The 27596-nt window shown below is 37.5% G+C and overlaps 1 pseudogene; it reads right to left on the bottom strand.

The window, feature by feature from the left end:
* Positions 1-298: 298 nt before the first annotated feature.
* Positions 299-26843, bottom strand: LOC132310176 (beta-glucosidase 24-like; annotated as a pseudogene).
* Positions 26844-27596: the final 753 nt, after the last annotated feature.

The following is a 27596-nucleotide window of genomic DNA, read 5'->3' as shown; positions in this document are numbered from 1 at the left end:
GGATATTTTTTGCACTTTACCCGCACTATGAATCCTACATACATTCCACATATTTGAATCCAATACAAACTTCATAAATTAAATTAATTAAAGATCAAATACTAATGAGTTTGAAATGCCAAATAAGAGCCGTTGAACATAGAATTCCAACACGAACAACATCAACGTTATTAAGGACTACACAGAAGAAATTATATATGATCTTCCGCTTATTGATACATGCACAGTGTTTAAACCCGAAAACGAAAAGATACATGTATGGCTCAACATTATATATGAGGAGGATATTATGTCGTCCTTATTTTTGTAAAAAGTTCTTGAACCATTGCGAGGAGAGTTTTGCGTATCTTTTTAACCCATCATTAAAATCAATGTAGTTAATGCCAAAACGAATAGAGTATGCCGAATTCCATTCAAAAGTGTCCATTAATGCCCACGCAAAGTATCCCTTCAGATTCACGCCGTTCCTATATTTATTAATAGGAAATTAAAGTGTATAACAAAAATCACAACTAATCGTTCTTATAAATTTAAATCTTTAACAAAGCTCCAAAACACTTACTTGATTGCTTTTAAAATAAAAGCCAGATGTTGGTAGTGGTATTTGATCCTAAAGTTGTCCTTGAGCGCTTCTTGTAGTGACAATGTGGCATTATTTTTCTCAACACACCCTACAAAAGAAGGGTATATTATGCTCCAATTTTCCATTTTCCGCAGCATATATATGGATAAATAAAAATTTTTATAAAAAAAAATAAAAAAAAACCAACCCTAATAGATTAATTAGTTAGTTACCATTTTCCGTAACATAAAGAACTGGATTATTATATTTTCTCTTGATGTAGATTAGAAGATGCCAAATCCCTCTTGGATAAACCTGCATGGAACCCATCTGTAGCCACAAAATTTTAGAATCCATCATCAGTCACTATTTCAGGTATATTATTAATCTTAACACAAACTGTATTATTTTTTCCATAACTAACATAAAACTGAATTATACCTTTTCACCAAGAAGGACACCATCTCTTGCAGCTAGCATAAAGAAATATCATGATGTTCTTTTAGTACAGATTAAGGAAGATAGAGTACTAGCTATGAATTCATTTGAATCCAACTAATACCAAAAGTATTGAGTTTGAGGAACTTACTCACAAAATTGACCCGATTATCGGTTGAGGAACTCAAGTTTACAGCACTGTAGTTGGTAGCATGTTTTGCATAAATAGAATGATAGTAGTTTATACCAATGAAATCATACGACCCCTTTAGCATCTCGGACTCATTAGCAGAGAACTTTGGAAGTCGTTCTCTAACAAGAGCTCGCATGGTGAGAGGATAATCACCATCTACAATTGGGCTCATAAACCTTAATAGATTTGGAAGTTGCAAAGTTAATATATCAAATGAAATGTAATATTATTTAGGGCTCTGCAAAATTAAAATAAACCACTCAAAAAAAAGTACAACTAATTTCCTATAAACATGTACCATGCAATACTCACCATCCAAGCATGAAATCCAAAGCACGAACTGAAGCACGACGATCAAGACTCGAATTAGAGTAAGGTTCCGGCCAGGTTGAAACATGGGTAATCCCTATGTTTCCCTTTTGTTCTGCCTGCATGAAGATTTCACTTACAGTTGATTAATTACAACCACTATTTGGTCCAAAACCATTGTCCGGAAAAATTGCTTGTAGCTAGGATTTTGAAGTGCCACCTGATACTTCTCTCTGTATAATTTTACAGCAGCAGCATGAGCAAGAAGCTGGTTGTGTGACACAATAAATGGTTCGGTGCCCGAATCACCTCCGGTGCAATTATTTTGCTGCCAGGAAGAGCATCGACCGGGAGCATAATAACCGCCATCATACCCAGCAATGCTAAACGCCAGTGGCTCATTCAAGGTTATCCAGTACTTCACTCGATTGCCAAAAGACTTGAAGCAAAGATCCGCATAGTCACAGAAATCTTCACTGTGAATTGGAATAATATCATCACTATATGTCTTATTTGATAATACCACAAGAATCTCAATATCTACAATTGTGTCCGGCTATTTGATTTTGTCAAAAATATTTTTTCAAGTAAATATCTAATTAATATTGTAACCACGTGAATTGCTATCTTGATATATAATTCTATTTTTGGGAATATTAATTCCCTCCAACTAGCTTAGATATCAGTTGTTGGAAAATGTCATATCACATCACATCACATCAAACATGTATATATAAAGTTACAATCATATATCGATCTAACAGAGCTCATAATATTTATTGTGCACCCAATCATCCAAGGCTACTCACTCACTCACTCACTCATCATCTTTTGATGCTACATCTCTCCACTTAGAAATTACATATACTCTCCTAACAACAATAATTCTTTCAATCTTTTCTTCTTCTATACCTTCTCTACCTAATCCAGCCTCTATTTATAGAGCCTTTGATACATTCTTTCTTGAACTAGGATGCTCATACCCTGTCTAACAATAACAACTATAAAATAAATTCCTAATCAAGTTCTTTCACAAATCTTTGGAAAGAATTTCTTCTAATAAAGGAAGCAAATCCACAACTCATTTGGCAAATGCGACTGGTTAGGCTTAAGTGTGACTCGTCGGACTTAGTCGCACTTAAGTGTGACTGGTCTGACTTGGCATAATGCTACAAAAAGAACAAGTTGAACTGGTCAAAGTTAAGTGCGACCGGTTGGACTTAAGTGCTATTCAAGAATTTTAAAAACATCCCAACAATATTCCCCTTAATTTGCTCAAATTTTATTGATGACTCAACGTGCTCCCTCGAATGAAGATTCCTCTATCAATAAACCAAGTGTCTGTTCTTCTCTCGTCTTCTTCTTTCTATCCTTCACTCATTCTTTTCATCCCAAACTTCCCTATTAGTGTTCAATTATTCACTCGTGGTAACCCACCAATTTAGAAGAGGCCAATTAACACCAGTAAAGACTTTTGAACGCCGAACTATGTACCTTCTTCTCTGCTAAAGTATGGTACTGGATACTTATGCAATGATGATTACGATCCTTTACCCACCTTTGATGTTTTCACTAACATCGTCTAATAATGAATGATCCACCACTACCACACAACGCTACCCCCCACATTCCATCTATACATATTATTCACTCTTTTAGGGCTAAGCCCAACTTGTTTGATCCATCCGTAATATTATACTCACCCTATCTTGGGAACTAGTACTCACTCTTTGATTTCTAATCGTAGGACTTGTTTATCATGGGCTAGCTTATGTTATTACACCCTCTTATTCAATTTAAAATCCCCACTTCAATCTACATACTCTTTTAGGTGAGCACACATCCATTCTTTTAATCCATCCCCACCATGTTCACACTTACACACCATTATAATTTCTAATTAAATCTCCAAGATAGCTCGCAACTAACCACATTCCCTTACAAACTTTCCCTATCCATTCTTCAACTCTGACCAGCCAAACCTCTATAGGACTCACCTCCGGCTCTGATAGAGGACTAAACCTCCCAAGATAAACAATTTAGACCGGTCGGACTTCTTCAAATAACATTATTCAGGAATTTGTGACACATTACAACAATCTCCACTTTGGCTCAAATCCCATTGACCAATCATTGTGTTCCTCTAATGTTCCACCTCGATTGAATATCCCTTCACCTCAACCAACCAAGCATTTATTCTTCTACCGTCTTCTTCCTTTATCCTTCACTCATTCACTCCATCCCAAACTTCACAATTCGTGTTCAATTACTCACTCATGGTAACCCATCAATTTCAAAGAGGCGAATCAAAACCATAGATACTTTTGAAGACTAAACCATGTCCCTTCACTCATTGTGGTTAGTCATAATGTATGATACTCAAGCCACGATCTACGAGATGCTTTACATACCTTCGGCACTTGCACGAACAGTGCCTAGTAGAGATCTCCACTACTATACATCTTTACCTCCAACACTCTATCTATACATACTATCTGCTATTTTAGTGCTAAAACAAACCCCTTCATCCTTTCATACTATTACAAACACCCCATCTTGGGAATTAACAATCACTCTCTGGTTTCTAGTTGTAAAACTTGTTCCTCATGGGCTTGTGTCTTCACACTATCTTATTCCATTGAAAATCCCTATTTTAATCTTCTTCATTTTTTCTTTGGGTCATCACACGTCTTTTTATCCAATCTATCCCCACCATCTTCACATCTACACACCATTATGATTTCTGATTGAATTTCCAAGACAGCTCGTAACTAACCATATGCTCTAACAAACTTCCCTCATCTAATCTTTGGCCTTGACTTGACGAACCTTTGTAGGACTCTCCTTTAGCTCTAATCAATGACTAAAGCTCCTAAGACAAACAATTTGGACCGGTTGGACTTAAGTGCGACCGATCAAACTTCTTCGAATAACATTATTCAAGAATTTGAGACACATTACAAAAATCTTCACCTTGGCTTAAATTCCATCAACCAATCATTGCACTCCTCTATAGCTCTACCTCGATTGAATATTCCTTCACCTTAACCAACCAAGCGTTCATTCTTCTCTCGCCTTCTTCCTTCCATCCTTCCCTTCATTCACTCATTCATTCTATCCCAAACTTTACCATTGGTGTTCAATTTACTCACTCGTGGTAACCCATTAACTTCAAATAAGAGAATCAACACCATAGGTACTTTTTAATGTTAAATCATGTACCTTTAGTCACTATGATGTCGGATACTCAAGCCATGATCTGTGACATCCTTTACACGTCTTCGGCGCTTACACAAATAGTGTCCAGTAGTGATCCACCACTACCGTATATCTTTACCCCCACACTTCATCTATACATACTATATGTTATTTTAGTGCTAAGAGCCCTTTCATCCTTCCATACTTTCACACTTACCCCATCTTGGAAACAAGTACTCACTATCTGGTTTCTAGCTCCCAAGACTTGTTCCTCATGGGCTTGTGTCTTCATAACATCTTATTCGATTGAAGATCCCCACTTCAATTTACATACTCTTTCGGATGATTAGCACATTGAACAAATTCATCGACACCATCTTCACACCTGCACACCATCATAATCTCTGATTGAGTCTCCAAGACATCTCGCAATCAACCTTCTTCTCTGACAAACATCCCACAACCATTCTCCACCTCTTATAAGACCAACTATAGGACCCTCCTTCAGCTCTGTTAAAGGATTGAACCTCCCAAGATAAACCGTCGGCTCTAATAACATACAATTGTTGAAAATATTAACTTTCCTACAACTAGCTTTTATACCAATTATTGGGAATTAAATCCCCCTTCATTCAAGCACACCAAAAACATATCATCATAGCACATCAAACATGTATATATGGAGATACAATCAAACCCTAATCAAGCAGAACACATAATATTAACATTGTTCACCCAATCTTCTAGGGTTACGTCCACGGAGAGAATAACTTTCTCTATTAGGAATCAGCAAGAGAATATACTTCCAGATGCCCAACCCCACTGACTCATTATCTTTTAAGGCTACATCTTTATACTCGGGAATTAAATACACTCACCTAGTTAATTTACTCTCCTTACAACACTCATTTTTTCAATCATTCTTCATCTTTGCCTTCTCCACTAATCCTACCTCTATTTATAGAGTCTTCAATACATTCCTTCTTGAACAAGGATTCTATAAGTTGTTTACCAAATTGATCACAAGTCTAAAATAGATGCCAAATGAGACACAACTTATTTCGTAAGTCTTTAGTGTTGCTCCATAAGTCTTCAGACTATAGGAAAGAACATCTTCTAATTAAGGAAGCAAATTCGTAACTCATCAGGTTGATAAGCGCCGAATATTGCATATTCAAACGCCTTTTCTTGCTTGAGTTAGGTCCATTAAGGTAGTATAATGTACAGTTTTACTTCACTTGTGTACTTCTGTCTTGTTTCAGGTCGGTTTCCCCGATTATGATTAAAGAAGCGGTTTTGACATCATTCTTGTTGAAGTAGGTGTGCCGTTGCTGAGGACCGTTTTTTAGGCCAGGCCGCTTGAATCCTCATATGCATAGAGTTCGTGGCTTAGTGTTCAAAGTGGAGACCGCGTCAACGCTCTGGCTCAAAGAGGCTTCCAAGAAGCCTTGATGAAGTTACAGCCACAAGGTCCCACGGGCGCCTGCCAACTCCTCAACTTTCTGCCATGTTTCGCGGGGCCCCCGCCGAGGTCCCGCGGGCGCCCGCCGCGCCACCGCGGGCACCCGCCAAACATGCCAGTAACCATTATCGAGGTTGTAAGCTTGCGGGCGCCCACCGATCTGTAGAGAGCAGCCCACCTGCTCCTGTTTTTGTTCTGAACTTGTCCCCTTTGCATTTTTTTGTGTGGTTCTACTTCCTTGGAGTGGTTAGAGCTCGTGATGGAGTAGGAGGAGAGGGGTTTTTGGCTAGTTAAGAGCCTTGATGCATTATTATTACACACATCTCATTCTTGTAAAGTTTTAGAGGGAGAAAAGAGAGTTCTTGAGGTGTTGGGTATTTTGGGTCCTCTAAGCAAGAAAATAGAGGGCATTTTCATCTCTTTTCCTTCATTCCTTGCATCTATGATCAACTAACTCCCTATCTAAGGAGGTGATGAAACCCCTTATTGTAAGCATGTTCTAATTCTAATTCTATTTTGGGGAAAACAATGTATTTTTGTGGTTGTTCTACAGTCTAGAACTTACACTTGATGTAATGAACTTATATTGATATAAATAACCATGTTGAATTTATTTTCTTGTCTTAGAATGTATATTCTCATGGTTGTATGGTTTACATTTTCATGGTGACAATGAAGATGAGATTATGGAATGGTTTTAATGGCATGTTGTTGAGAAATTTGATTGGCAATAGCTTAGGTTCCCCCTTTTGATGGTTTATTCTTAATTTTCAGCTCCATGTGCTCTTACCATGAGATTAAGGGCTTGATGATCTCTAGCTTAGTAAGCATGCATGAAACTACACTTTAGTTTAGGTAGCTAAGCATGTACATCTTTGATAGATCATTCTTGCCCATTGATTTCATGAGCTTCTTGCAGATAATGTAGTAACCATGAGTAACTACTTGTCATGGCCATCTATTTATGTTGTTCTCTCCTAACTGAATCATATTCTAGCATGTTTATATTGTAGGTGGTGAATTCACTTCCCTAGTCCTCTCTACCTAGATCTCTTTTTTTTAAACCAATTATAAATTAGTGTTTATTGCATTCTTCAATTTATAATTTTAGTGACAAATAAACAAATCTCTATACCCCCTTCATCATTCTAAAAATGATTCTAAATACCTTGGTTGCCATAAGCTAGCAATCCCAGTGGTTTGATTTATCCGGCCAATAGCCCTATTTTACAATGATTTGTGCTATTGCAAAAGGGTTGATTTATAATTGTAATCGATCCGTCGATCAATTTTTGGCGCCGTTGCCGGGGACTGCAAACGGTTTTACAACCAAGGTTTTAGGATTACCTTTGGTTTGATTGTCAATATTATGTTTCGTGAATATTTTCTTGTGTTGTTTTGATCATTGTGACATTTTAAGTGTTTGTGAGATTCTAGATATTCAAGGCTTGCTGAGGAAAACTAGCAAATTTGTAAGTCTAGATGACTTTAGGTAAGTTTTCGAAACTTTAGTTTCAAAGTTGTGAATATATTGCATGTGTTTAGTTTAGATATAGTTAAGTTGTGAAGCCCTTGTCGAGGCTATTTATTTTTCTTGTTAATTGCAAGCATCGGTCCTTGTCGTGGCCATTTACATTTCTGTCTTGATAATTGAGGAGCAAGGGAACATTGTATGTGGAGTTGATGGTGATGAATTGTTGTCTTAATTATGCTATGTGTTGTTAATGTTTGGCTGTAGGTCACTTTTCTTACCAACTCTTGACTCGCCAGTTGACATAAATTCACTTGAAAGAACTCTTAGAAGAAACCTTAGGGAATCTACTAGCATAAGAGAACTTGAAACTGAATTTAACACAATGGCTGAAAATGTAGGAAATGTCGGAAATGAGGGAATTAATAATGATAGGGCCGAAATTCCAAATGTGGTTCCTATGACTCTTAGGGACCATTTCATCCCTACCACTTATGCTTCTCCCTCTTGCATAGTGATGCCAAATATTGAGGCCGCTCAATATGAAATCAAATATAGCACCATCCAAATGCTTCCATCTTTTAATGGCTTTAAAAATGAGGATCCTTATAAGCACCTTGATGAATTCCTTGAAATATGCTTTACCATCAAGCTGAGGGGCTTCCCTGACAATGCTCTCCATTTGCATCTCTTCCCATTCTCTTTAAAAGATAGGGCAAAATATTGGTTGAATTCCCTTGCTGCAAATTCCATCACTACATGGGCTCAATTGCAACAAGAATTCTTAAAAAAATATTATCCAGTGAGTAAGACCAATCTAATGAGGCGTTCTATTATTAGCTTTTCACAAAGCGATGGGGAACAACTCCATGAGACTTGAGAAAGACTACAAGACCTCCTTAGGAAATGTCCGCACCACCTAATTCCAAAATGGCAATTGGTGTAAGCTTTCCATGCTGGTTTGACCGACACCCATAGATTCATGGTTGACTCATCATGTGGAGGGATGTTCATGTCTAAAAGTGCGGATGAGGTGTGGACCTTACTAGAGAATCTGAGTGAGAATTCATTACAACACAATTCTCGTAGTGTTCTAGCCTCAACCAATGCCAAGAACACCAACCCTTGTCAACTGAAAACAATGAGGGAACAATCATCTCAAGTGGATGCCATAGCCATAAATTCTATCAATTGATGGCACCACATCTATCTCCTTCCTTGTCTCAAAATTCAGCTAGTACGGTGTGCGCATCATGCACTAGTCCTTTCCATCTCTTGGAAGATTGTCCCACACCGGAACAATTTCCTAATCCCAATCAAGAGCAAGCAAATGCGATGTTCTCAAGGCCCGAAAATAATCCATATTCCAATACTTACAATCCGGGATGGAGAGATCATCCGAATTTCTCGTGGAGGCAACAAACCCCACAAAATTCGCAATTTCAAAATCAAGGGCATCAAAATCAGCCCTCTTCTCAATTTCAAAATAGGCCATTTCAGGCCTCGTCAAGCTACCGTCCTCCGTATAATCCAAATGTCTCTAATCAACCTCTTACGTTCCCAACTGATGAGATTTTGGCTGCAAACATGCAAATGATGGAATCTCTAAACAAGCAAATGATGGAATCCAACAAACAACTCTTATCATCTTTGCAGCCCACTCTTCAAATGATTCATTCCCACACTCAGTCTATTGCTAAACTTGAGAATCAAGTGGGGCAAATTGCCACTTCAATGAACTAACTCCTTCAAAGAGATAAAAGGAAGCTTCCCGCTCAACCATTTGAGAATCCTAGAGGGATTCATATGATTGACGAAACCCCTCCTCTAAGTGGGTTTACTCATGAACAAGTCCAAGCAATCACCACCCTAAGGAGTGGTCGAGTTGTGGACAACAAGGTTGATGGAGAGAAAGATGGAACAACCCTCCCTTCTAAAAATCCAAATCTTCTCTCTAATCCAAAAGTCACTCCTGGAACTCCAAATTCTAGCACTCATGAAAATCCCAAGCTTGTCAACCCAAATGTGGAGACTTCTTACGAGCCTAAGGCTCCGTTTCCTCAACGTCTCTAAGAGCCGACACATTTTGGGAACAAGAATTGCAAAATTCAAGACATATGGGAAGTTTTCAAGCAAGTAAAGATCAACTTGCCTCTCTTGGATGCTATAAAGCAAATCCCTCCCTGTGCAAAATTTCTCAAGGATTTGTGCACTCAAAAGCGCACTTCCAAAAATCATTTGCCAAAGAAGGTAAGATTAACTGAAAATGTGAGTGCAATCATTCAACACAGTGCTCCTCCAAAGTATAAGGATCCGGGTGCCCCGACAATCTCGTGTGTCATTGGTGACAACAAGATAGAGAGGGCCCTCCTTGACTTAGGAGCTAGTGTAAATTTGATTCCATATTCAGTTTATTTACAACTTGGGTTGGGAGATTTTAAGCCGACTTCCGTGGTCTTGCAACTTGCCGATAGATCAGTCAAGCATCCACGGGGCATTCTTGAAGATGTCATAATCAAAGTGGATAAATTTTACTTCCCGGTAGACTTTGTGGTTCTCGATACGGAACCAGTCCATGACCCAAAGAAGCATATTCCCGTGATCCTTGCTCGGCCCTTCTTAGCTATGGCTAACGCTTCTATTAATTGCTGAACCGGGGTGATGGACATTGCTTTTGGAAATATGCAAGTCAAACTCCACATCTTCCATGCAACTCAACATCCTTCCAACGAAGATAATTGTTTTCTAATTGATGTTGTTGATGAAGTGGTTGAAGAATCTCTTCCCTTCATTCTAAGCAAGGATCCTCTTGAAACTTGCATGTCTCATTTCGACTTCTAAAACTTTGATATTGATCAAGCCATCCAAGAAGTAAATTCATTGCTTGACATAGGTGCTATCATGGATTTTCCTCCTTGGAAGATGCCAAAAGAACCACTTCCTCAACTCTCTACTACTACTCCAGTCCCTTCCTTGAAATCTCCATCACAACTTGAGTTAAAGCCGCTCCCGGCCCACCTTAAGTATGTGTTTTTTGGTGTCAATCAAACTCTTCTGGTCATCATTGCATCGGACCTTCTTAAGGACCAAGAAACCAGTCTTTTAGCAGTGCTTCAAGAGCACAAAGAAGCTATTAGCTGGGCGGTGGCTGATTTGAAAGGAATCGACCCTTCTATTTGTATGCATCACATCCATATGGAGGAGGGCGCTAAACCTTCTAGAGAGGTGTAGCGCCGATTGAATCCCAACATGAAGGAAGTGGTCATAAAAGAAGTGATCAAGCTACTAGATGCAGGAATCATCTACCCCATCTCTGATAGCAAGTGGGTGAGTCCCACTCAAGTCGTCCCCAAGAAATCCAGCCTCACCGTCGTTGAAAATTCCACGGGAGAGCTCGTGCCACAACGCACCACCACCAGGTGGCGTATGCGCATTAACTACCGAAAACTTAACTCTACCACTAAGAAGGATCATTTTCCACTCCCATTCACTGATCAAATCCTAGAGAGGTTAGCCAGCCAAAGCTTCTATTGCTTCCTTGATGGTTAGTCCGGCAATAACCAAGTGGCAATTGATCTGTAAGATCAAGAGAAGACCACATTCACATGCCCCTTCGGAACCTTTGCTTATAGACGCATGCCTTTTGGGCTATGCAATGCTCCGGCCACGTTCCAAAGATGCATGATGTCCATATTTTCCGATATGGTTGAAAATTTCTTGGTAGTTTTCATGGACAATTTCTCCATCTTTGGCTCCTCCTTTGACTCATGTCTCCACAATCTATCCCTTGTACTTTAAAGATGCAAGGAGACAAATCTAATTCTAAGTTGGGAGAAAAGCCATTTTATAGTCCAAGAAGGCATTGTTCTAGGACATGTCATTTCTAAACGGGGAATTGAGGTGGACAAACCAAAGTTGATTTAATCTCTAACCTCCTTCCTCCAAATTCTGTCCGTCAAATCCGTTCATTTCTTTTCCATGCCGGCTTCTATCGTCGCTTCATCAAAAACTTTAGCAAAATTTCTCAGCCCTTGTGTAATCTTCTTGCCAAGGATGTTCCGTTCATTTTTGATGAAGCTTGTATGGAAGCTTTCGTGAAACTTCGCACTCTTCTCTCATCCGCCTCAATCATGAAACCGCCTAATTGGTCTCTTCCATTTGAGATCATGTGTGATGCATCCGATTATGCATTAGGTGCGGTTTTGGGCCAACGTGTGGATAAACTTCCATATGTCATCTATTATGCTAGCAAGACACTCTCCGACGACCAGTTAAATTACACCACCACTGAGAAAGAATTGCTAGCTGTGGTGTATGCCTTGGATAAATTTCATTCCTATCTTCTTGCATCCAAGGTCATTGTTTTCTCGGATCATGCCGCTCTTAGGCATTTACTCGCTAAAAAAGAGACCAAACCCTGCCTAATTCGATGGATACTTTTACTTCAAGAGTTTGACATCGAAATCTGGGACAAAAAAGGGACCGACAATGTTGTCGCAGATCATCTTTCTCGCTTACTCATTGAGAAATCCTCTGAATTTGCTGCGGCCCGGGACTCCTTTCCAGATGAGCAACTTTTTTAGATTTCCCATTCAAGTCTCCCTTGGTTTGCGGATATTGTTAACTATCTAGCGGTAGGCAAAATTCTACCCAATTAGTCCAAACAAGAGCAAGACCGGTTCTTCTCCCAAGTCAAGCATTTCTTTTGGGAAGATCTGGAATTTTTCAAGTACTACCCGGATCAAATCATCCGGAGATGCTTTCCCGACAATGAAATCACAAATGTCCTAAATTTATGCCACACTCTTGCTTGTGGGGGACACTTTAGTGCTAGAAAGACCGCTGACAAAGTCCTTCAAAGCGGAATTTATTGGCCATCCTTGTTTCGGAATGCTTACAATTTCTGTAAATCTTGTGAGTGTTGCCAAAAGCTCGGATCCATGTCTAGGAGAGACATGATGCCCCTCACTCCCATCCTCATTATTGAAATTTTCTATGTGTAGGGGATTGACTTCATGGGACCATTTTCATCTTCTTATGGCTATGAGTATATCCTTGTAGCGGTGGACTATGTTTCCAAATGGGTTGAAGCCGAGGCTACCAAAACTGATGATCATAAAATTGTGATCCAGTTCATTCAATCTAATATTTTTAGTCATTTCGGTACGCCACGAGCAATCATCAGTGACAGTGGATCTCATTTCCGAAATCGTTACCTTAAATCCGCCCTCTCCAAGTACTCTGTCATTCATAAGGTTGCCACACCTTACCATCCTCAAACGAGTGGTCAAGTGGAAGTATCTAATCGGGAGATTAAGCATATCCTAGAAAAAACGGTTCAACCGGACCGCAAAGATTGGTCATTGAGACTAAACGATGCGCTTTGGGCATACCAGACAGCTTATAAGACACCAATTGGCATGTCCCCATATCGACTTGTCTTTGGCAAAGCCTGTCATCTTCCCTTCGAACTAGAGTATTGTGCTTATTGGGCCATAAAAAGGCTAGACAAATAAGCCGGCTCTACTTGCAAATTACAGCTCAATGAACTTGAGGAACTTCGCAATGATGTGTATGAAAGTGCCAAAATCTATAAGGTAAAGTCTAAAGCTTTTCATGACAAGCACATTGTCAAAAAGTCTTTTGCCCTTAGACAAAAAGTTTGGCTTTTCAATTCTAGATTGAGACTCTTTCCCGGTAAACTCCGTTCACGGTGGGATGGTCCATATGCTATCACCGCTGTCTTTCTTCATGGTGCAGTCGAACTCCAAGATCCTACCAATGGATCTTTCTTCAAGGTTAACGGCCAACGGCTTAAGCCTTACGTCGATGGCATAGTACCTATTCGAAAAGTTGAGAAAGTCCTATTGACAGACCCAATCTACGAGGATTAATGCGCCATGCAACGCCTAGTTCGTCTAGCTATCGACATTAAATTTAGCATTCATGGGAAGCAATTCTTCCATGTTCAGAGCTTTCTTCTTCCAAGTGTCAATTGCCTAGAATTTTTCGAGAATTCGCTAAGTTTAACCAAATTATGCATTTTTCTGGAATTGTCTAATCTTGCATTCCGTGGTCACATTCGGTTTTCTTAGTCGTTTTCAGGTCTCTGTACCACGTCCAGAATTATTCATGGTCATTTAGGCATTTGCCTCGTCTAATCCAAAAATTTAAATGCCATTCGAGTTTCATAACTCTTTCTTGGGCTGTTGATACTAAATCCCATTCCGGCACTCCTGCACAACAACTAGAATCCTCTACAATTCAAATTTTATATCTAAGTTGCTTTTGATCCCAACCCAGGCCTTGCAAGCAAAATTAAGCTGCACAAGGCAGCTGCTGAGTAGCCCCGCTGGCGCCCACCGCAGATCTGCAGGCGCCCGCCAAAATAGGCAGTGGCCATCGATCATCCATGGAACCCCCGCAGCATCCGCGGGGCCCTGCAGATCCCCCGCGCCTCTCCCGCAAGTGCCCGCCGCCCGTTGCTGGCACATTAAAATGGGCTTCCAAGCCCATTTCCCCCCTATTTGATTTCATTTTAAACCCTCACTTCTCTCAACTCTCGCCCTTAACTCTACTCTTGCCCTCTCTCAAACCTTCCATCTTCTTCCAATCTTTCTCTAACCCTTTCATTCATCCATCTCCCCATTCATCGTCCCACCCCTTATCCCTCACTCTCTCATCATTCAAGCATAAGGGAATCTTGTTTCTCCAAGTTTGGGTACGTCTTTTTCCCTTTCTTTTTCTTTAAATTTTCACATTCAAGAGGATGGGATTCTAGTTGTGAAGGAATGGTGATTGTTGGTTGTGCTTGCATGTTCATTTTCTTTAACCTCATTTTATCCCTCTTTCCATTTCTTGTGCACGCCAGGTGTTTGTAAAAAGTCCTGAACCAATTTTCTTCCTCCCAATGGCTTCTAGAGTGGCCTCCAAGCGTGCTAGATCGTCCGAGGGCCCTTCTAATGCACCTCCAACCCCAAATTAGGCTAAATGGCTAATCGTCCCTGAAGCCAAGTTCGCTATCAAAGATGGTTTTGAGCATAATCATGAGACGGCGTGGTCCGTCTGTGAATTGAAGGAGCGTGGTCTTGAAACTCTCTTCAAACCACGTGCTCACTCCTACTACCCACGCGTAGTCCGTCTCTTCTATGCCAACATGTTCTATTCATGTGCGGAACCGGACAAAATTAAAACCACCATTGATGATTATGAGTATGAATTCACCGTTGATAACCTTGCTATGGCTATGGACTGCCCATTGGGATCTCCCGTGGATGGGGCGGGCTTGCCTCTCTATTTTGCTCCTCCCGATGCCACCTTGTCTGACATTGTGGGGGAGATTTTGTAATGACCCGGTCATTTTCATTCATTTCCCTTTCTTAGATTTTCACGATTATTTTTTTTTTTTTTCCGTTGATCGTTTCTTTTCTGAGTTCAGTTCCTTGTTGCTTAGTGTCGTCTCAAGTGCTTTAGAGTGATTTTTGAGACTCTTTTCTTTGGAATGACAACTTCCTTTGAGGACCGAGTCATTTCCACATTTTTCGTTTTTCGACACTATTCACTTTTCGTCATTTTCCCTATTTCGTCTTTTTCCCTATTTCGTCTTTTCCCTGTTTGTCACTTTGTTGGCATAACCACACTTCCTGTGTTCGGACTTAGTTTTTGACTTCACGTATCTTCATTCTCAGTGGTTTCCATGAAATACGTATCTTTACTTTTGTAGTAAAGTACTCTGGTTGCTCCCAGTGTCCATAGGGGCATGGATGCAAAGTTCTTTGGAAACTTTTTCTTTTCTTGGGGTGTTTTTCATAAATATCTTTTGAAGATATTTATTTCAGGGGTTTCTAAGAAAATATCTTTTTGGAAGATATTTTCATTCTGGGGTAGTTTCGCAGTTTTCACTTTTTGGAGGGGCCATTGTGCAATTAATGAAATTTATTGCTCAATGTCTTGTTTTGAGCCTGGATCCTCGTATGGGATTCATTTTCACTTTTCGTCGAGTTGTGTACTCTTGGAATTTCGTCCTGGTCGATATTTTCAAGTTTTAGGGTTTTTGGCCCCGGTTTGCGCTAAATTTGTTTAAGGCATGACTTTCTACTCAGGACTCGGTTTTTGACGTTGCTTCTTTCGTTGTTCATATTTTCTCATTTTAAATCTTTTTCGTTCACAGAGTTTTGCCGTTTGAGTGCGTCTGCTTGAATTTCACTTTTCCGGACCCAGCGTGGCCTTTTCGGGGTACTTTTTGAGAATTTCTTTAAATAGGAGCACTTAAGAGAAAATATCAGATTTTTCTCTCTCTCCTTTCTCTTGGCCAGATCTCATGGCAGCCATGGCTGCCATGCTTCTCTCTTCTTTTCCAGTCACTTCCCTTGGTTGAAAAGGTGTAGTACCTTTGTGTTTATTGTTCCCCTCGCCGTGTTCTACCTTTCCCCCTTATTAGAACTCAGTTTTGGCCATTTCTTGATTTTAGGTTTGAAGCCAAGATGTTTTTTTGATGGGGCTTTCTTTGGATTCTTGTTCATGGTGTTCTCCCCGACAAAACCTAGGAGTTTCGTCGGATTCGGAGCGGTTTCCATTTGGTAGGGATTTGGGATTTCATCTCAAATAGAGGTAGGGAATGTTTTAGGATTAATTGTGTGTTGTATTGTGTATTTTTCATGATTATACAACATATATGTATGCCTTGTATCAAATTTAGAAAGTTATAAATTTTTATTTCTTTGTATAAGATTTAAAATTCATGATGATATATAACTTTGATTTTAATTGTGGCGTGCTAGAAAGTTTAGTTTTAATATATTTGTTAACATATATTAAATTGGGATTAATTAAATAAGAAAATCACTTTTTCATTAATATTTATCTTTTGTGAAAGATTAAAGTTCATGGCTATACCTTGCATGAAATTAAGTTGTATTATGCTTCTAAATTAAGTTTTGGCATGTTGTTTAACATACTTTAATTTGAAAGCATTTGGTTGAGTTTGAAAATCAAGAGGCTTTAATTAAGAGGATTAATTAAAATCTATTTTGTGGTTTCATGGGCATAATTAAGCTTTTGTGTGAATAGATGTAATGATCATGATATGTCTTTCAACATATATTAAATTGAGGCCATTTGGGGATGATTTGAAATCTAGAGAGTTTGATTATTGTGATGTAATTAAATTCTATCTTGTTTATCCATGGATTTAATCATGTTTTAGGAGTTGCTTCTATTTTAAGATCATGGATTTAGACTTGTGGTGTATTCACTTGATTATGTTTTAAGCATTGGAAAGCGTTGTTGTTAAATTTATATTCATGAGAATATATTTCTAATATGAATATATTGTTGACTTGTGATTTCATAGCATTATGAATATGAAATACTTATTATGCACAATTGAGAGTTATATTACTAACTTGTTACTATGTAGTAGTAATGTGTATAAGTTATGAACTTATTTTGTTTATTTTGGAGTCTTGGGACATTGTTGTCACATATGACATGGCTAGAGTTTGGCTCTAGTGCAGGAGGTATGAGTTCTCCCTAATTGAGATAGTACGCACTTAGGGTGGTTTTCCCTGCGGGTTAATGCCTGGAACAACCATTTTGTTCTCGGCGGAAATCCGAGACATGATGTCCAAGTCTTCCACTATTTGTTTTCGGCATTCAATTCCAAGTTGCAATCATATTTATATTGTGACTTGTGGTTTTGGCTATTGGCGAATTGATGTTGTTAAGCGCATCTATACTAAATTGTTATATTTAGTTGATTTCTCACTTTTAGATTTCTACTTGATAGTCTAGAGAATCTATGTCTTGATGTGTGGTATTAGATATTCTAATTATACTAAATTGCTATATTTAGTTGATTTCGCAATTTAGATTTTAAGTTGATTACTTTGAAAATCTATATCTTGTTGCTTTGTATAAGCATATTCCTATCTTGTTGCTTTGTGTAAGCATATTCCTATCTTGTTGCTTAGTGTAAGCATGTTCCTATATTGATGCTTGGTGTAAGCATGTTCTTATATTGTTGCTTTGTGTAAGCATGCTCCTATGTTGTTGAAATTGCATGAATGAGGTGATTGATGCTAGAACTGATCTAGGGTAGCTTAGGATGCTCCCTGAGTCTCACCTTGACATAGACGCTAGGTGGAATGAACCACAACGATTAAATCATGCAAAATTGTAAAACGTAGGTCGATGCATGCTCATTCCCTACGAGTAGCTTTATGTTGCTCACCCCTACGTTACTGGGGCATATTTCAGGTACAAGAATTAAAGTTGAGACTCTCATTATGCTTGGATGACTTGTGGACTTAAAGATTTCCATTTAGTGAAGATTGGCTTGAAATGCCTTTGTAGCTTTTTATGTCAAAAACATGTATATTTGATTCTAATAATGTAAAGTGTACATGAGTACACTCCTTTCAATGTATTTGATATGTATGACATGAGGCCAAGGGCCATAGACTTTAAATTTCAAGTGTATGTACTTAAATTCCAAGATTTGCCTTTGAAATGTAAACTTTTCCAACTTTGAGGTTTGGCATGTAAATTTGAGTAAATGACATGTAATGAGGCCATAGACCACTGTAATACATTTCATTATGCAAAGTACACTTGCTAGCATGTTTATATAGCATAGAATCATGTTTTTGGTTCATTACCATGTTGGGGTGTGAGACTTGAGTGATGTCTCATCAAATCTTGTTCATAGCAGGCCATTTAGCAGCATTTCATGGTGTTTTGGTCAACTGACCGATGTCAATTGGAATTCTTTTGAACTTCAAAACATGCATTTCCAGTAGCCTTTTTCACTGTTCATGCCTATTTTGGTAGACCGATGGCTCATTTCGGTCTACCGAAGCAACCACACTTCAAAAACTTGTTTTTAGCTTGAATTTTGTCCATTTCAGTCATCTGATGGGTCATTTTGGTCGACCAAAATAGCTAGATCCCGAGAGTAGCTTCAGTCTAGTTTCAGTACTGATCTTTCAACTTTAAAGAGTCATAACTCCTTCATTTTAAATCCAAATGGGGTGATTCTTGAGCCTAAATTCATGGATTATGAGTCAGATTTCCAATCATACCAATGTCATTCTCAGATTCCAATCATAGAGGGAGTTATTTATGTTTTAGTGAAGTAGTGTCAGTTTTTACTTCAACCGGGAAGGGGCATTTTGTGGGATTCTTGTCCAATGTTCTTAGAACCTCTAGGAGTGTTTCAAAATGATTAGATTAGGTGGTATTCACCTTTGTTTGACTTGTTTAGAGTCAAGTTTCTCCTTTTAATTGTGAGTTAACCATTTTGCCCCTTGGTTCATGGTTTTTGGCCGTTTTGACCTTTGTTTCCGCTTTCGTCCTCTTTGAGCTTCGTGGCTTCATGGGAGGTCACATTGGTGTCTTAGAGATGGTTTATATCTCTAAAGACTTTGGTTTTATCTTTTACTTCCGCATTTCGGACTCGTTCTCGGGTCAACTTTCAGTTCATCACTAACGAACTAGGTTGAAAAACTCGGGTCGCTACAGATTTGCCATGGCCAATTCACCGGCACTCGAACCACAAGCACTAATAAGTCCTTTTTGCCATGCCGGTTGTGGTTTCTTGATTTGGTCCTTGCTAAGAATGTCCTTCTCGTGCCAGGCCATTCCGAGCGTAAGGGGGATTTTCTGAAAACCCTCTACAATGCTGAAAAAGGGTATTAGTTTTGCGTCCCACAGCTTGTCTGGGGCTAAAAATCTACAATGAATTACTCTTGGTTAGGTCGTGCACTACCACCACACAGGCATTCCCTTTTCCTTACCTTATTACAAGGATACTTAAAGATGCCGGATTCAAAGCACCCAGGGGTGAAGATAAAGAAAAGACCGTTCTTAATTTTTCTCTTGGGGTCTAGAAGTCGAGTATAGCTCAGCTTCAGAAATCCCGTCAGGCCCGCATTAGGGGTGAGTTGGATTGGGGTGCTCCAGCACCCCCTGTGGCTCCTGTTTCGCCTGTTTATGATGCCCCTACACTTCTGCCGTTAGATGTCATGACCCGAGCTGACTATCTCGCCCTGAATGCTCGTCTCGATGCATTTAGAGGGTGTCGTCCAGAAGACTTAGGAAAATCAAGAAATTTTACAGGCTATGCTCCAGTCATTGATTGACCGTGCGCCTGGCGCACCTAGTGCTTCCTCCTCCACTCCGATAGTGGAGTGATTTTATGCTTTTAGTTTTATTTCCCTTTTTCCCGTAATACTATTTTAGACTTCTTTTGGGCCATGTTTGGCATTTATTTTCCAGTTTCTTTTGAACTTATAACTACATTCCATTTTGCTTCTTTGCATGGATATTCGCTTTAAAATAAATTGCAATTATCATTAGTGATTTTTGGATTCATATGATTCTTGCTTTGTATAGATGCTTTTGATAGGTTTTTGAATTCAAGTTTGGGGGTATGCTCATGGAATTCATGAAGTGGCCTATTTTTGCACCGCCGCTCCATTTCTCCTCAACTTGGTACTATTGTTCCTGGCACTCTCCATTTTTATTTTTATTTTTAATTTTCTTTTCCTTTGTCTTCTCATATTGAGGACATGTGACATTCAAGTTTGGGGGTGCATGTGCTTACATTCTTATGGTTTTTGTTCATTTTTGATGTATGTTAATTAATAAAATCATGTTGATTGGGAGCGATGATAGTGTAATTTGGAACTTTTAGAATCGAAGCATGTGTTTAATACTTTGCATATAGAAGCCAAGAGATTTTTGAAAATAAAGAATTTTTTTGAAATAAGCATGTTGATTCATATCGGTCTGTATAAGTACTTCAATTAGATTTTCGCAGGACTCCATACTCTTTTATGCTTCACTTTGCACATTTACATACGGGAAACCTAATTGTGAGGTATGTAACCCAATTGACCTTGACCAGGACTCAGTTGATCTAAATTGATGACCCTAATGAATGGATACCCTTGGCACAATTTAAAAAATAAATAAATAAAAATGATGACCAGTTTAAGTTCGTAGCCTTTCCAACTCAAGTTATTAAGCCCTAGGACTGTTTCTACACTTAGCACCCTAAAGCCATCTGGTTTGGGAGTTGTTGGCCTAACACTTGATACATGAGTTAGTTAGAAAGTTTAAAGGATTTAGACATTGCACGGTCATTCAAAAATAAATAAATATGGTTCATCGAAGTTCATAACCTTTCCAATTCGAGTTATTAAGTTCTAGGAGTGTCTCTACACTTAACACCCTAAAGCCATCTAGTTTGGGAGTTGTTGGCCTAACACTTGCTACATGGGTTGGTTAGAAAGCTTAAAAGATTTTGACATTGCACGACCATAGTAAGTGATCATTTGAGTTGATCAATAAAATCGTCATTAAGTAATAAAAGTTGTTTTATGAATAAAGTTAAGCCTTGGGGACCTCATTTAGAAGGAGATTTAAGGATTTACAAGCTTGTGTTTTTGGGATTGGAAAAAGAGGGTAAAAGCCGCATATTGGGAATCCAGTTCACTTTCACTGAAGTTAGAGTTCAATTCCATTTTAAAAATGACAATTGAAGTGTTTATATAGGTCTTAATGAGCAGTGTGTAAAAGTTAAAACTTATTTTGCCATTTTGAGTATCAAGGCTTTATATATGTAAGGTAGTTTGCTTAATGAGTCTATTTCCAAATTTTTATTGTTCCAAGTTGCATTTGAGCTTCTTAGGTAATTTCTTGCTCCATGATTGATGCGTGTTTGATGGAATTTCATATGTTGTCATTTTGGTTAGGTTCTACATTTTGTTTTGCTAAGGGACTAGCAAAATATAAGTTTGGGGGTGTGATAAATGCCGAATATTGCATATTCAAATGCCCTTTCTTGCTTGAGTTAGGTCCATTAATGAAGTATAATGTATAGTTTTACTTCACTTGTGTACTTTTGTCTTGTTTCGGGTTGGTTTCCCTGATTATGATTAAAGAAGCGGTTTTGACATCATTCTTGTTAAAGTAGGTGCGTCGTTGCTGAGGACCGTCTTTTGGGCCAGGCCGCTTGAGTCCTCGTTTGCATAGAGTTCGTGGCTTAGTGTTCAAAGTGGAGACCACGTCAATGCTCTGGCTCGAAGATGCTTACAAGAAGCCTTGATGAAGTTGCAGCCACAAGGTCCTGTGGGCGCTCGCCTCGCCACCGCCGGCGCCCGCCAACTCCTCAACTTTCTGCCATATTTCGCGAGGCCCCGCCACAGGACCGCGGGGCCCTGCCACCAGACCGCGGGCCTCCGACGAGCTCCTACGGGCGCCAGCCGCGCCACCACGGGCGCCCGCCAAACATACCAGTAACCATCTTCGAGGTTGAAAGCCCGCAGGAGCCCGCTGATCTGCAGAGAGCAGCCCACCTGCTCCTATTTTTGTGCTAAACTTGTCCCCTTTGCATTTTTTGTGTGGTTCTACTTCCTTGAAGTGGTTAGAGATCGTGATGGAGTGTGAGGAGAGGAGTTTTTGGCTAAATAAGAGCCTTGATGCATTATGATTACACACATCTCATTCTTGTAAAGTTCTAGAGGGGGAAAAGAGAGTTCTCGAGGTGTTGGGTATTTTGGGTCCTCTAAACACGAAAATGGAGGGGGTTTTCATCTCTCTCCTTCATTCCTTGCATCTATGAGCAACTAACTCCCTGTCTAGGGAGGTGATGAAAACCCCTTATTGTAAGCATGTTCTAATTCTGATTCTATTTTGGGGAAAACAATGTATTTTTGTGTTTGTTCTATAGTTTAGAACTTACACTTGATGTAATGAACTGATATTGATATAAATAACCATGTTGAATTTATTTTCTTATCTTAGAATGTATATTCTCATGGTTGTATGGTTTACATTTTCATGGTGACAATGAAGAAAAGATTATGGAATGGTTTTAATGGCATGTTGTTGAGAAATTTGATAGGCCATAGCTTAGGTTCCCCCTTTTGATGGTTTATTCTTGATTTTCAGCTCCATATGCTCTTACCATGTGATTAAGGGCTTGATGATCTCTAGCTTAGTGAGCATGCATGAAACTACACTTTAGTTTAGGTAGCTAAGCATGTACATCTTTGATAGATCATTCTTGCCCATTGATTTCATGAGCTTCTTGCAGATAATGTAGTAACCATGAGTAACTACTTGTCATGGCCATCTATTTCTGTTGTTCTCCCCCAACTGAATCATATTCTAGCATGTTTATATTGTAGGTGGTGAATTCACTTCCCTAGTCCTCTTTACCTATATCCCCTTCTTATAAACCAATTGCAAATCAGTGTTTATTGCATTCTTCAATTTATAATTTTAGTGACAAACCAACAAATCCTTATACCCCCTTCATCATTCTAAAAATGATTCTAGACACCTTGGTTGCCATAAGCTAGCAGTCCCAGTGGTTCGACTTACCCGACCAATAGCCCTATTTTACAATGATTTATGCTATTACAAAAGGGTTAATTTATAATTGTAATCGATCCGTTGATCACAGGCAAGTGCAACTGGTCGAACTCGGGAAGTGCTACGATAAGAATAAGTTGGACCGGTTGGACTAAAACTTCTTCGAACAACATCATTCAAGAATTTAATACATCCCAACATTTATAACCATTAATATTCCGATAATATTAACAGTTTAAGGCAAACAAATTTCATGTTCATTTCAGTGTAATAGTACAAATGTGAGTTTTGGTTGGTCAAAACGCCATCACTTTATACAAATTAATGTAAAGATCGACTCTCTAAATTCTGTTTAGTTTAGCTTTATGAGAATGCATGAATTTTCGCTTTTGTATGAGAAAGAATAAATAAATAATATAAATATGTATTTGGTTAACATTTCAAAAAAAATTAATTAAAAAATGACATTTTCTATATAATTCTTACTTTTAATTCTCTAAAAGCATTTTTTTATTTCCTAAGTTCTTGAAAATTGTTTTCAAAAAATTGAACCAAACAAGCCTTAATATTTTTCTCTAATCTTACTCTTCTAACACTCTTCATATAGGACTAATGTTATTAATAATGTGTGATACATTTTTTTTTTCAAATTTTTCTTTAATTTATAACATTCTGATAAAATTGCCAAAAAAAAAAAAAAAAAAAAGAAAAAAAGAAAAAAAAATCCCAATCTAATTTACAATTTACAATGGTGCCTTTTATTGCACCCTAGGTGGTTGGTGGAGGTAGACACAAATTTCATTGGCTTTTCCCTTGGCAAAATGGCTCATCAAATATGGGTCTTATGTTTATTTAAATTGTTCAATTGGCTCAAACTTGGTCAATTTATATTATTTAACTAGCCAAGCCCAACTAGTTAAATAAAAATACGATTTTTTCAATAAAATATATTTGGAAATAATTACTCTGATGGATAATTATCACAATATAACTAGCCCGACCCAGTTATAATTGTGTGTTTATCAAGACAGGACATGTGCCATCATCGTATTAATCCTAGAAAGTCTATAAATAAAGGCATCGATAGAGGAAGAAGGACATACAGAAATCCAGAATTCTAACGATAAAAAAATACAAAAGCTATGCTCAAATCGTGTTCTTCATTAAAGTTCCGCGATGATTCAAGATCAAGCTCGCGCAGCCGTTGAATACCAACAAAGAAGATCGAATAAGAGGATTTCATTCTTTTGTAAAGAATATTATAGAGGATTATACTCTCGTTTACTTATTGAAAATTAATAAAACTTCTATTTGTTCCACTTTTCGTTTCTTTATTTGCACGAAATTTATGTATACGAATATTCATGTGGCTTACATAATTAGATGACTCAGGAAACCGCCGTATAGCTCTTCTAAACCTTGGGGAACATCCCAATGGAAGAGAGTCACGTAAGGTTCGATACCTATACAAATATGATAGAATCCACAGTTTAGATGAAGAATTATATAATAATACACATAAAAATGCTAATTAATAAATAATGAGAGAAAGGGAGAGTTAATCTTTAGTACTATTTTTTTTTAGCTTGTCTATGAGGTTGTTGTAGTACTTTATTCCTTCCCAGTTCACACCTCCGCTTAGATTCCCATCTGGAAGTTTCAAAATTTAGATAATAAAAACAAAGAGTAAAACAAGTACATAGAAAATCAAATCAAGAACACTTGTGACTAAATGATATGTGTGATTTACAAGTAATTTTGTATATGGAAAATGATATGAGAACCGAACCAAACAACCGAATGAGAGGTGATTATTTCTTAGAAGTATAAAGCTCTACTTCTTCGTTTCTCTCCTTGCTTTATCTAATTCTCGATTTTTCTTCTCTATTCAATCTTAGATTCAGGTTTTGTCTCTCTCCTTTTGATTTTGCAAAATTGAAGATAAAAAAAAATAGAATTTCTTCATACAGAACGTACAAAATAAAAAAAAATAAAAAAAATAAAAAAAACCTACAATTATTGTTTTTGTCCTTCAAATTTTGTATCCATAAAAATCAAACAGAAACTGTGATATGTGTATACGTTTCATCCAAACGTTTGGACTAGTCTCAAACTAGAATTAATCTGGAAAAATTTAACCACTAGATTGAGAGAGATGATAGATAAGAACAATTGATGAAGAACATGAGAGAAACGAAGAGGAAAAGAGAAAAAATGGAATTAGCATCTTACATGTAATAAAATTGTGTGACGTGACAATAACCACGTCAAGTTCAGTGTTCTTTTCAGTACAAACCTTCAATTTATCACTGCTCTTTATATATTGGAAGTTTACAGTTTAGGCTCTTGTACTAAAGGTTTCCGGATTGAAATCCTTATATATATATATATATATATATATATATATATATATATATATATATACTTTTATTATATTTCTATGTAACAAAATGTGTTCAAATAAATTGGGTTTATGGTGGATCCATCTCTCTATATATAATCCCCTACACTAGATGATGAAAGTCACTATCTTACGTGGGAGTATTCTGGACCATGAGATTGAGAATCGATATGCATCAAGACCAATTCCCTTCATGATCTGCACATCTTCCTGCAAGTTGATTGAAATTATCATGAAAATCAAATATAATGTTTCATGCGTAATTTTGTTAACAATTAAGTGCTACCAATGATTCTTAATTTAATGTAAGAGTAATGCTATCAAAAGAGTCTCTCATAACATGAGTCATGAACTTTTCTTCTTGACAGCTCGATTGAAAGATTTATTAAATGGTTTTATGTGACAATTCAAAGACCTTAAAGAACTATCACAATTTAGTGCTTAAATAAAGAGAGTTCATGACATTTGTTATGAGATGTCTCTCTAGATAGCATTACTCTATAGTGTATAAGATAACTCGAAGAACAAAGCGAAACAGGTCAATAAAAAAAGTTTGAGTAGTTGTAGAAGCATACCTTGTACCGATGATAAAAATCAATTGAAACATCTCCATTACTACCATTGGCTATCTTCTCTGCAAATCTACAATGAACTTGTTGATAATCCGGATATATTGAAAGCTAAACCTATGATAAAACTATGAGAAGAAGACTTCCTTCAAATTTTTTAAGATTTCTCTCTTGTCATAAGAAATAGACACAACAAGCAAGGACTAGGTTGTTAACATAGAGGTATTTAAGGTTGTTAGAATGATCTCAAACTTGAGCAGCCCAAGCAGTAGCACTTGAATTCCAATCGAAAGGAAAAATATAGGGCTTACTTGATTTGCAATTCTGAAAATAGTTTTCAAGAATTTAGAGAACAAAAAATTATTTTAAAAAAACTGAATCAAGACATAGTTTTTTGTAACTGAAAACAGAAAATACAAATCGTAGAAGGATTGCTAAGATTGAAAAGTTTGTTCTATACTGAACAAAATAATAATAAATAAATAAATAAAATAAAAACACTAATTCCATTTCTTATTTTTATCTGTTCTTTAGAGATCGGAGAGAAAGGAGACCTGGATATGTGTGAGTGAAAGAATCCCATATACTTGGGCCTCTACCATCTTCATTTGCAGCACCTTCAATCTGGAAAAATAAAATAAAAAATAAATTAATATATATACATATATGTATATGTATATATATGTATATGTATATAAGCATCTACAAGCCTACAAATTAACCATGCATTATTATACTTATCCTATATATCTTGAAAGGTTTGAGTAGCTAAATAATTTTCAATGACCTGATAAGCAGATGATCCTGCTCCAAAGATGAAACCATCCGGAAAACTACTACGGTTAAACGAATCTATTCTGTAATTGACTGATAAGAGTTCGCTTTCACGGTGAATCGATCTCAAAGACATGCCATATCTCCATGGAAATGTTGCATTACTTGTCATTACAGTTGCAATGACGAGTAGGGCTTTGAGGACATAACTTCGAATCGCCATTACAATTACAGCTTATTAGCTTGTGGTATGATACCAATGTTAACTCTGTTGCTAGGATGGGATAGATGTAATGTAATTGATATTTAATATAGAGATAACATTAGGACAATTCTTGGTAAAAGCGTAAGCAAGTTATATTATACGAACTATTATAAAGCACATTCTAATATGGATTTGAATCAAATATGAAAGTAAAAAAGAATTAAAAGGGAGAGTATCCGCAGTAAATTAAGAAATTAAAAAGAATGGTAAGTGGTTTGTAACGTACAGACTACAGTCAACAAATGCAATTAGCAATTAATTAGGATTATTGAAATACATTTATGAGAATGGCCTCACTGGTTTCTAAATTCTGAGAATCTGATTGTGTATATATTTTCATGACTTACATGCATTAATTACTTAAACTGCGTCTGTTACGTGTTGCTACTGTACTAACATTAATTAGTTTTTGGAAAATGATAAACACCTTTAAAATAATTTTATTTTATTTTATTTTATTTTTTTTATTTTTTTATTTTTTTATTTTTTCGGATTTCCTTTTATGAGATATTAATTTGTAATTGGCAAATTTCGGTATCAAAACGTGTCCGATCGAGTTATAATTTTTGTTTA

The sequence above is a fragment of the Cornus florida genome, unplaced genomic scaffold (assembly GCF_030987335.1).
Source record: "Cornus florida cultivar Cherokee Brave unplaced genomic scaffold, ASM3098733v1 CherokeeBrave_3.0.0_Hap2_Chr05, whole genome shotgun sequence".
In the NCBI taxonomy this organism is placed as follows: Eukaryota; Viridiplantae; Streptophyta; class Magnoliopsida; order Cornales; family Cornaceae; genus Cornus; species Cornus florida.
This window is presented reverse-complemented; position numbering and strand designations above follow the sequence as displayed.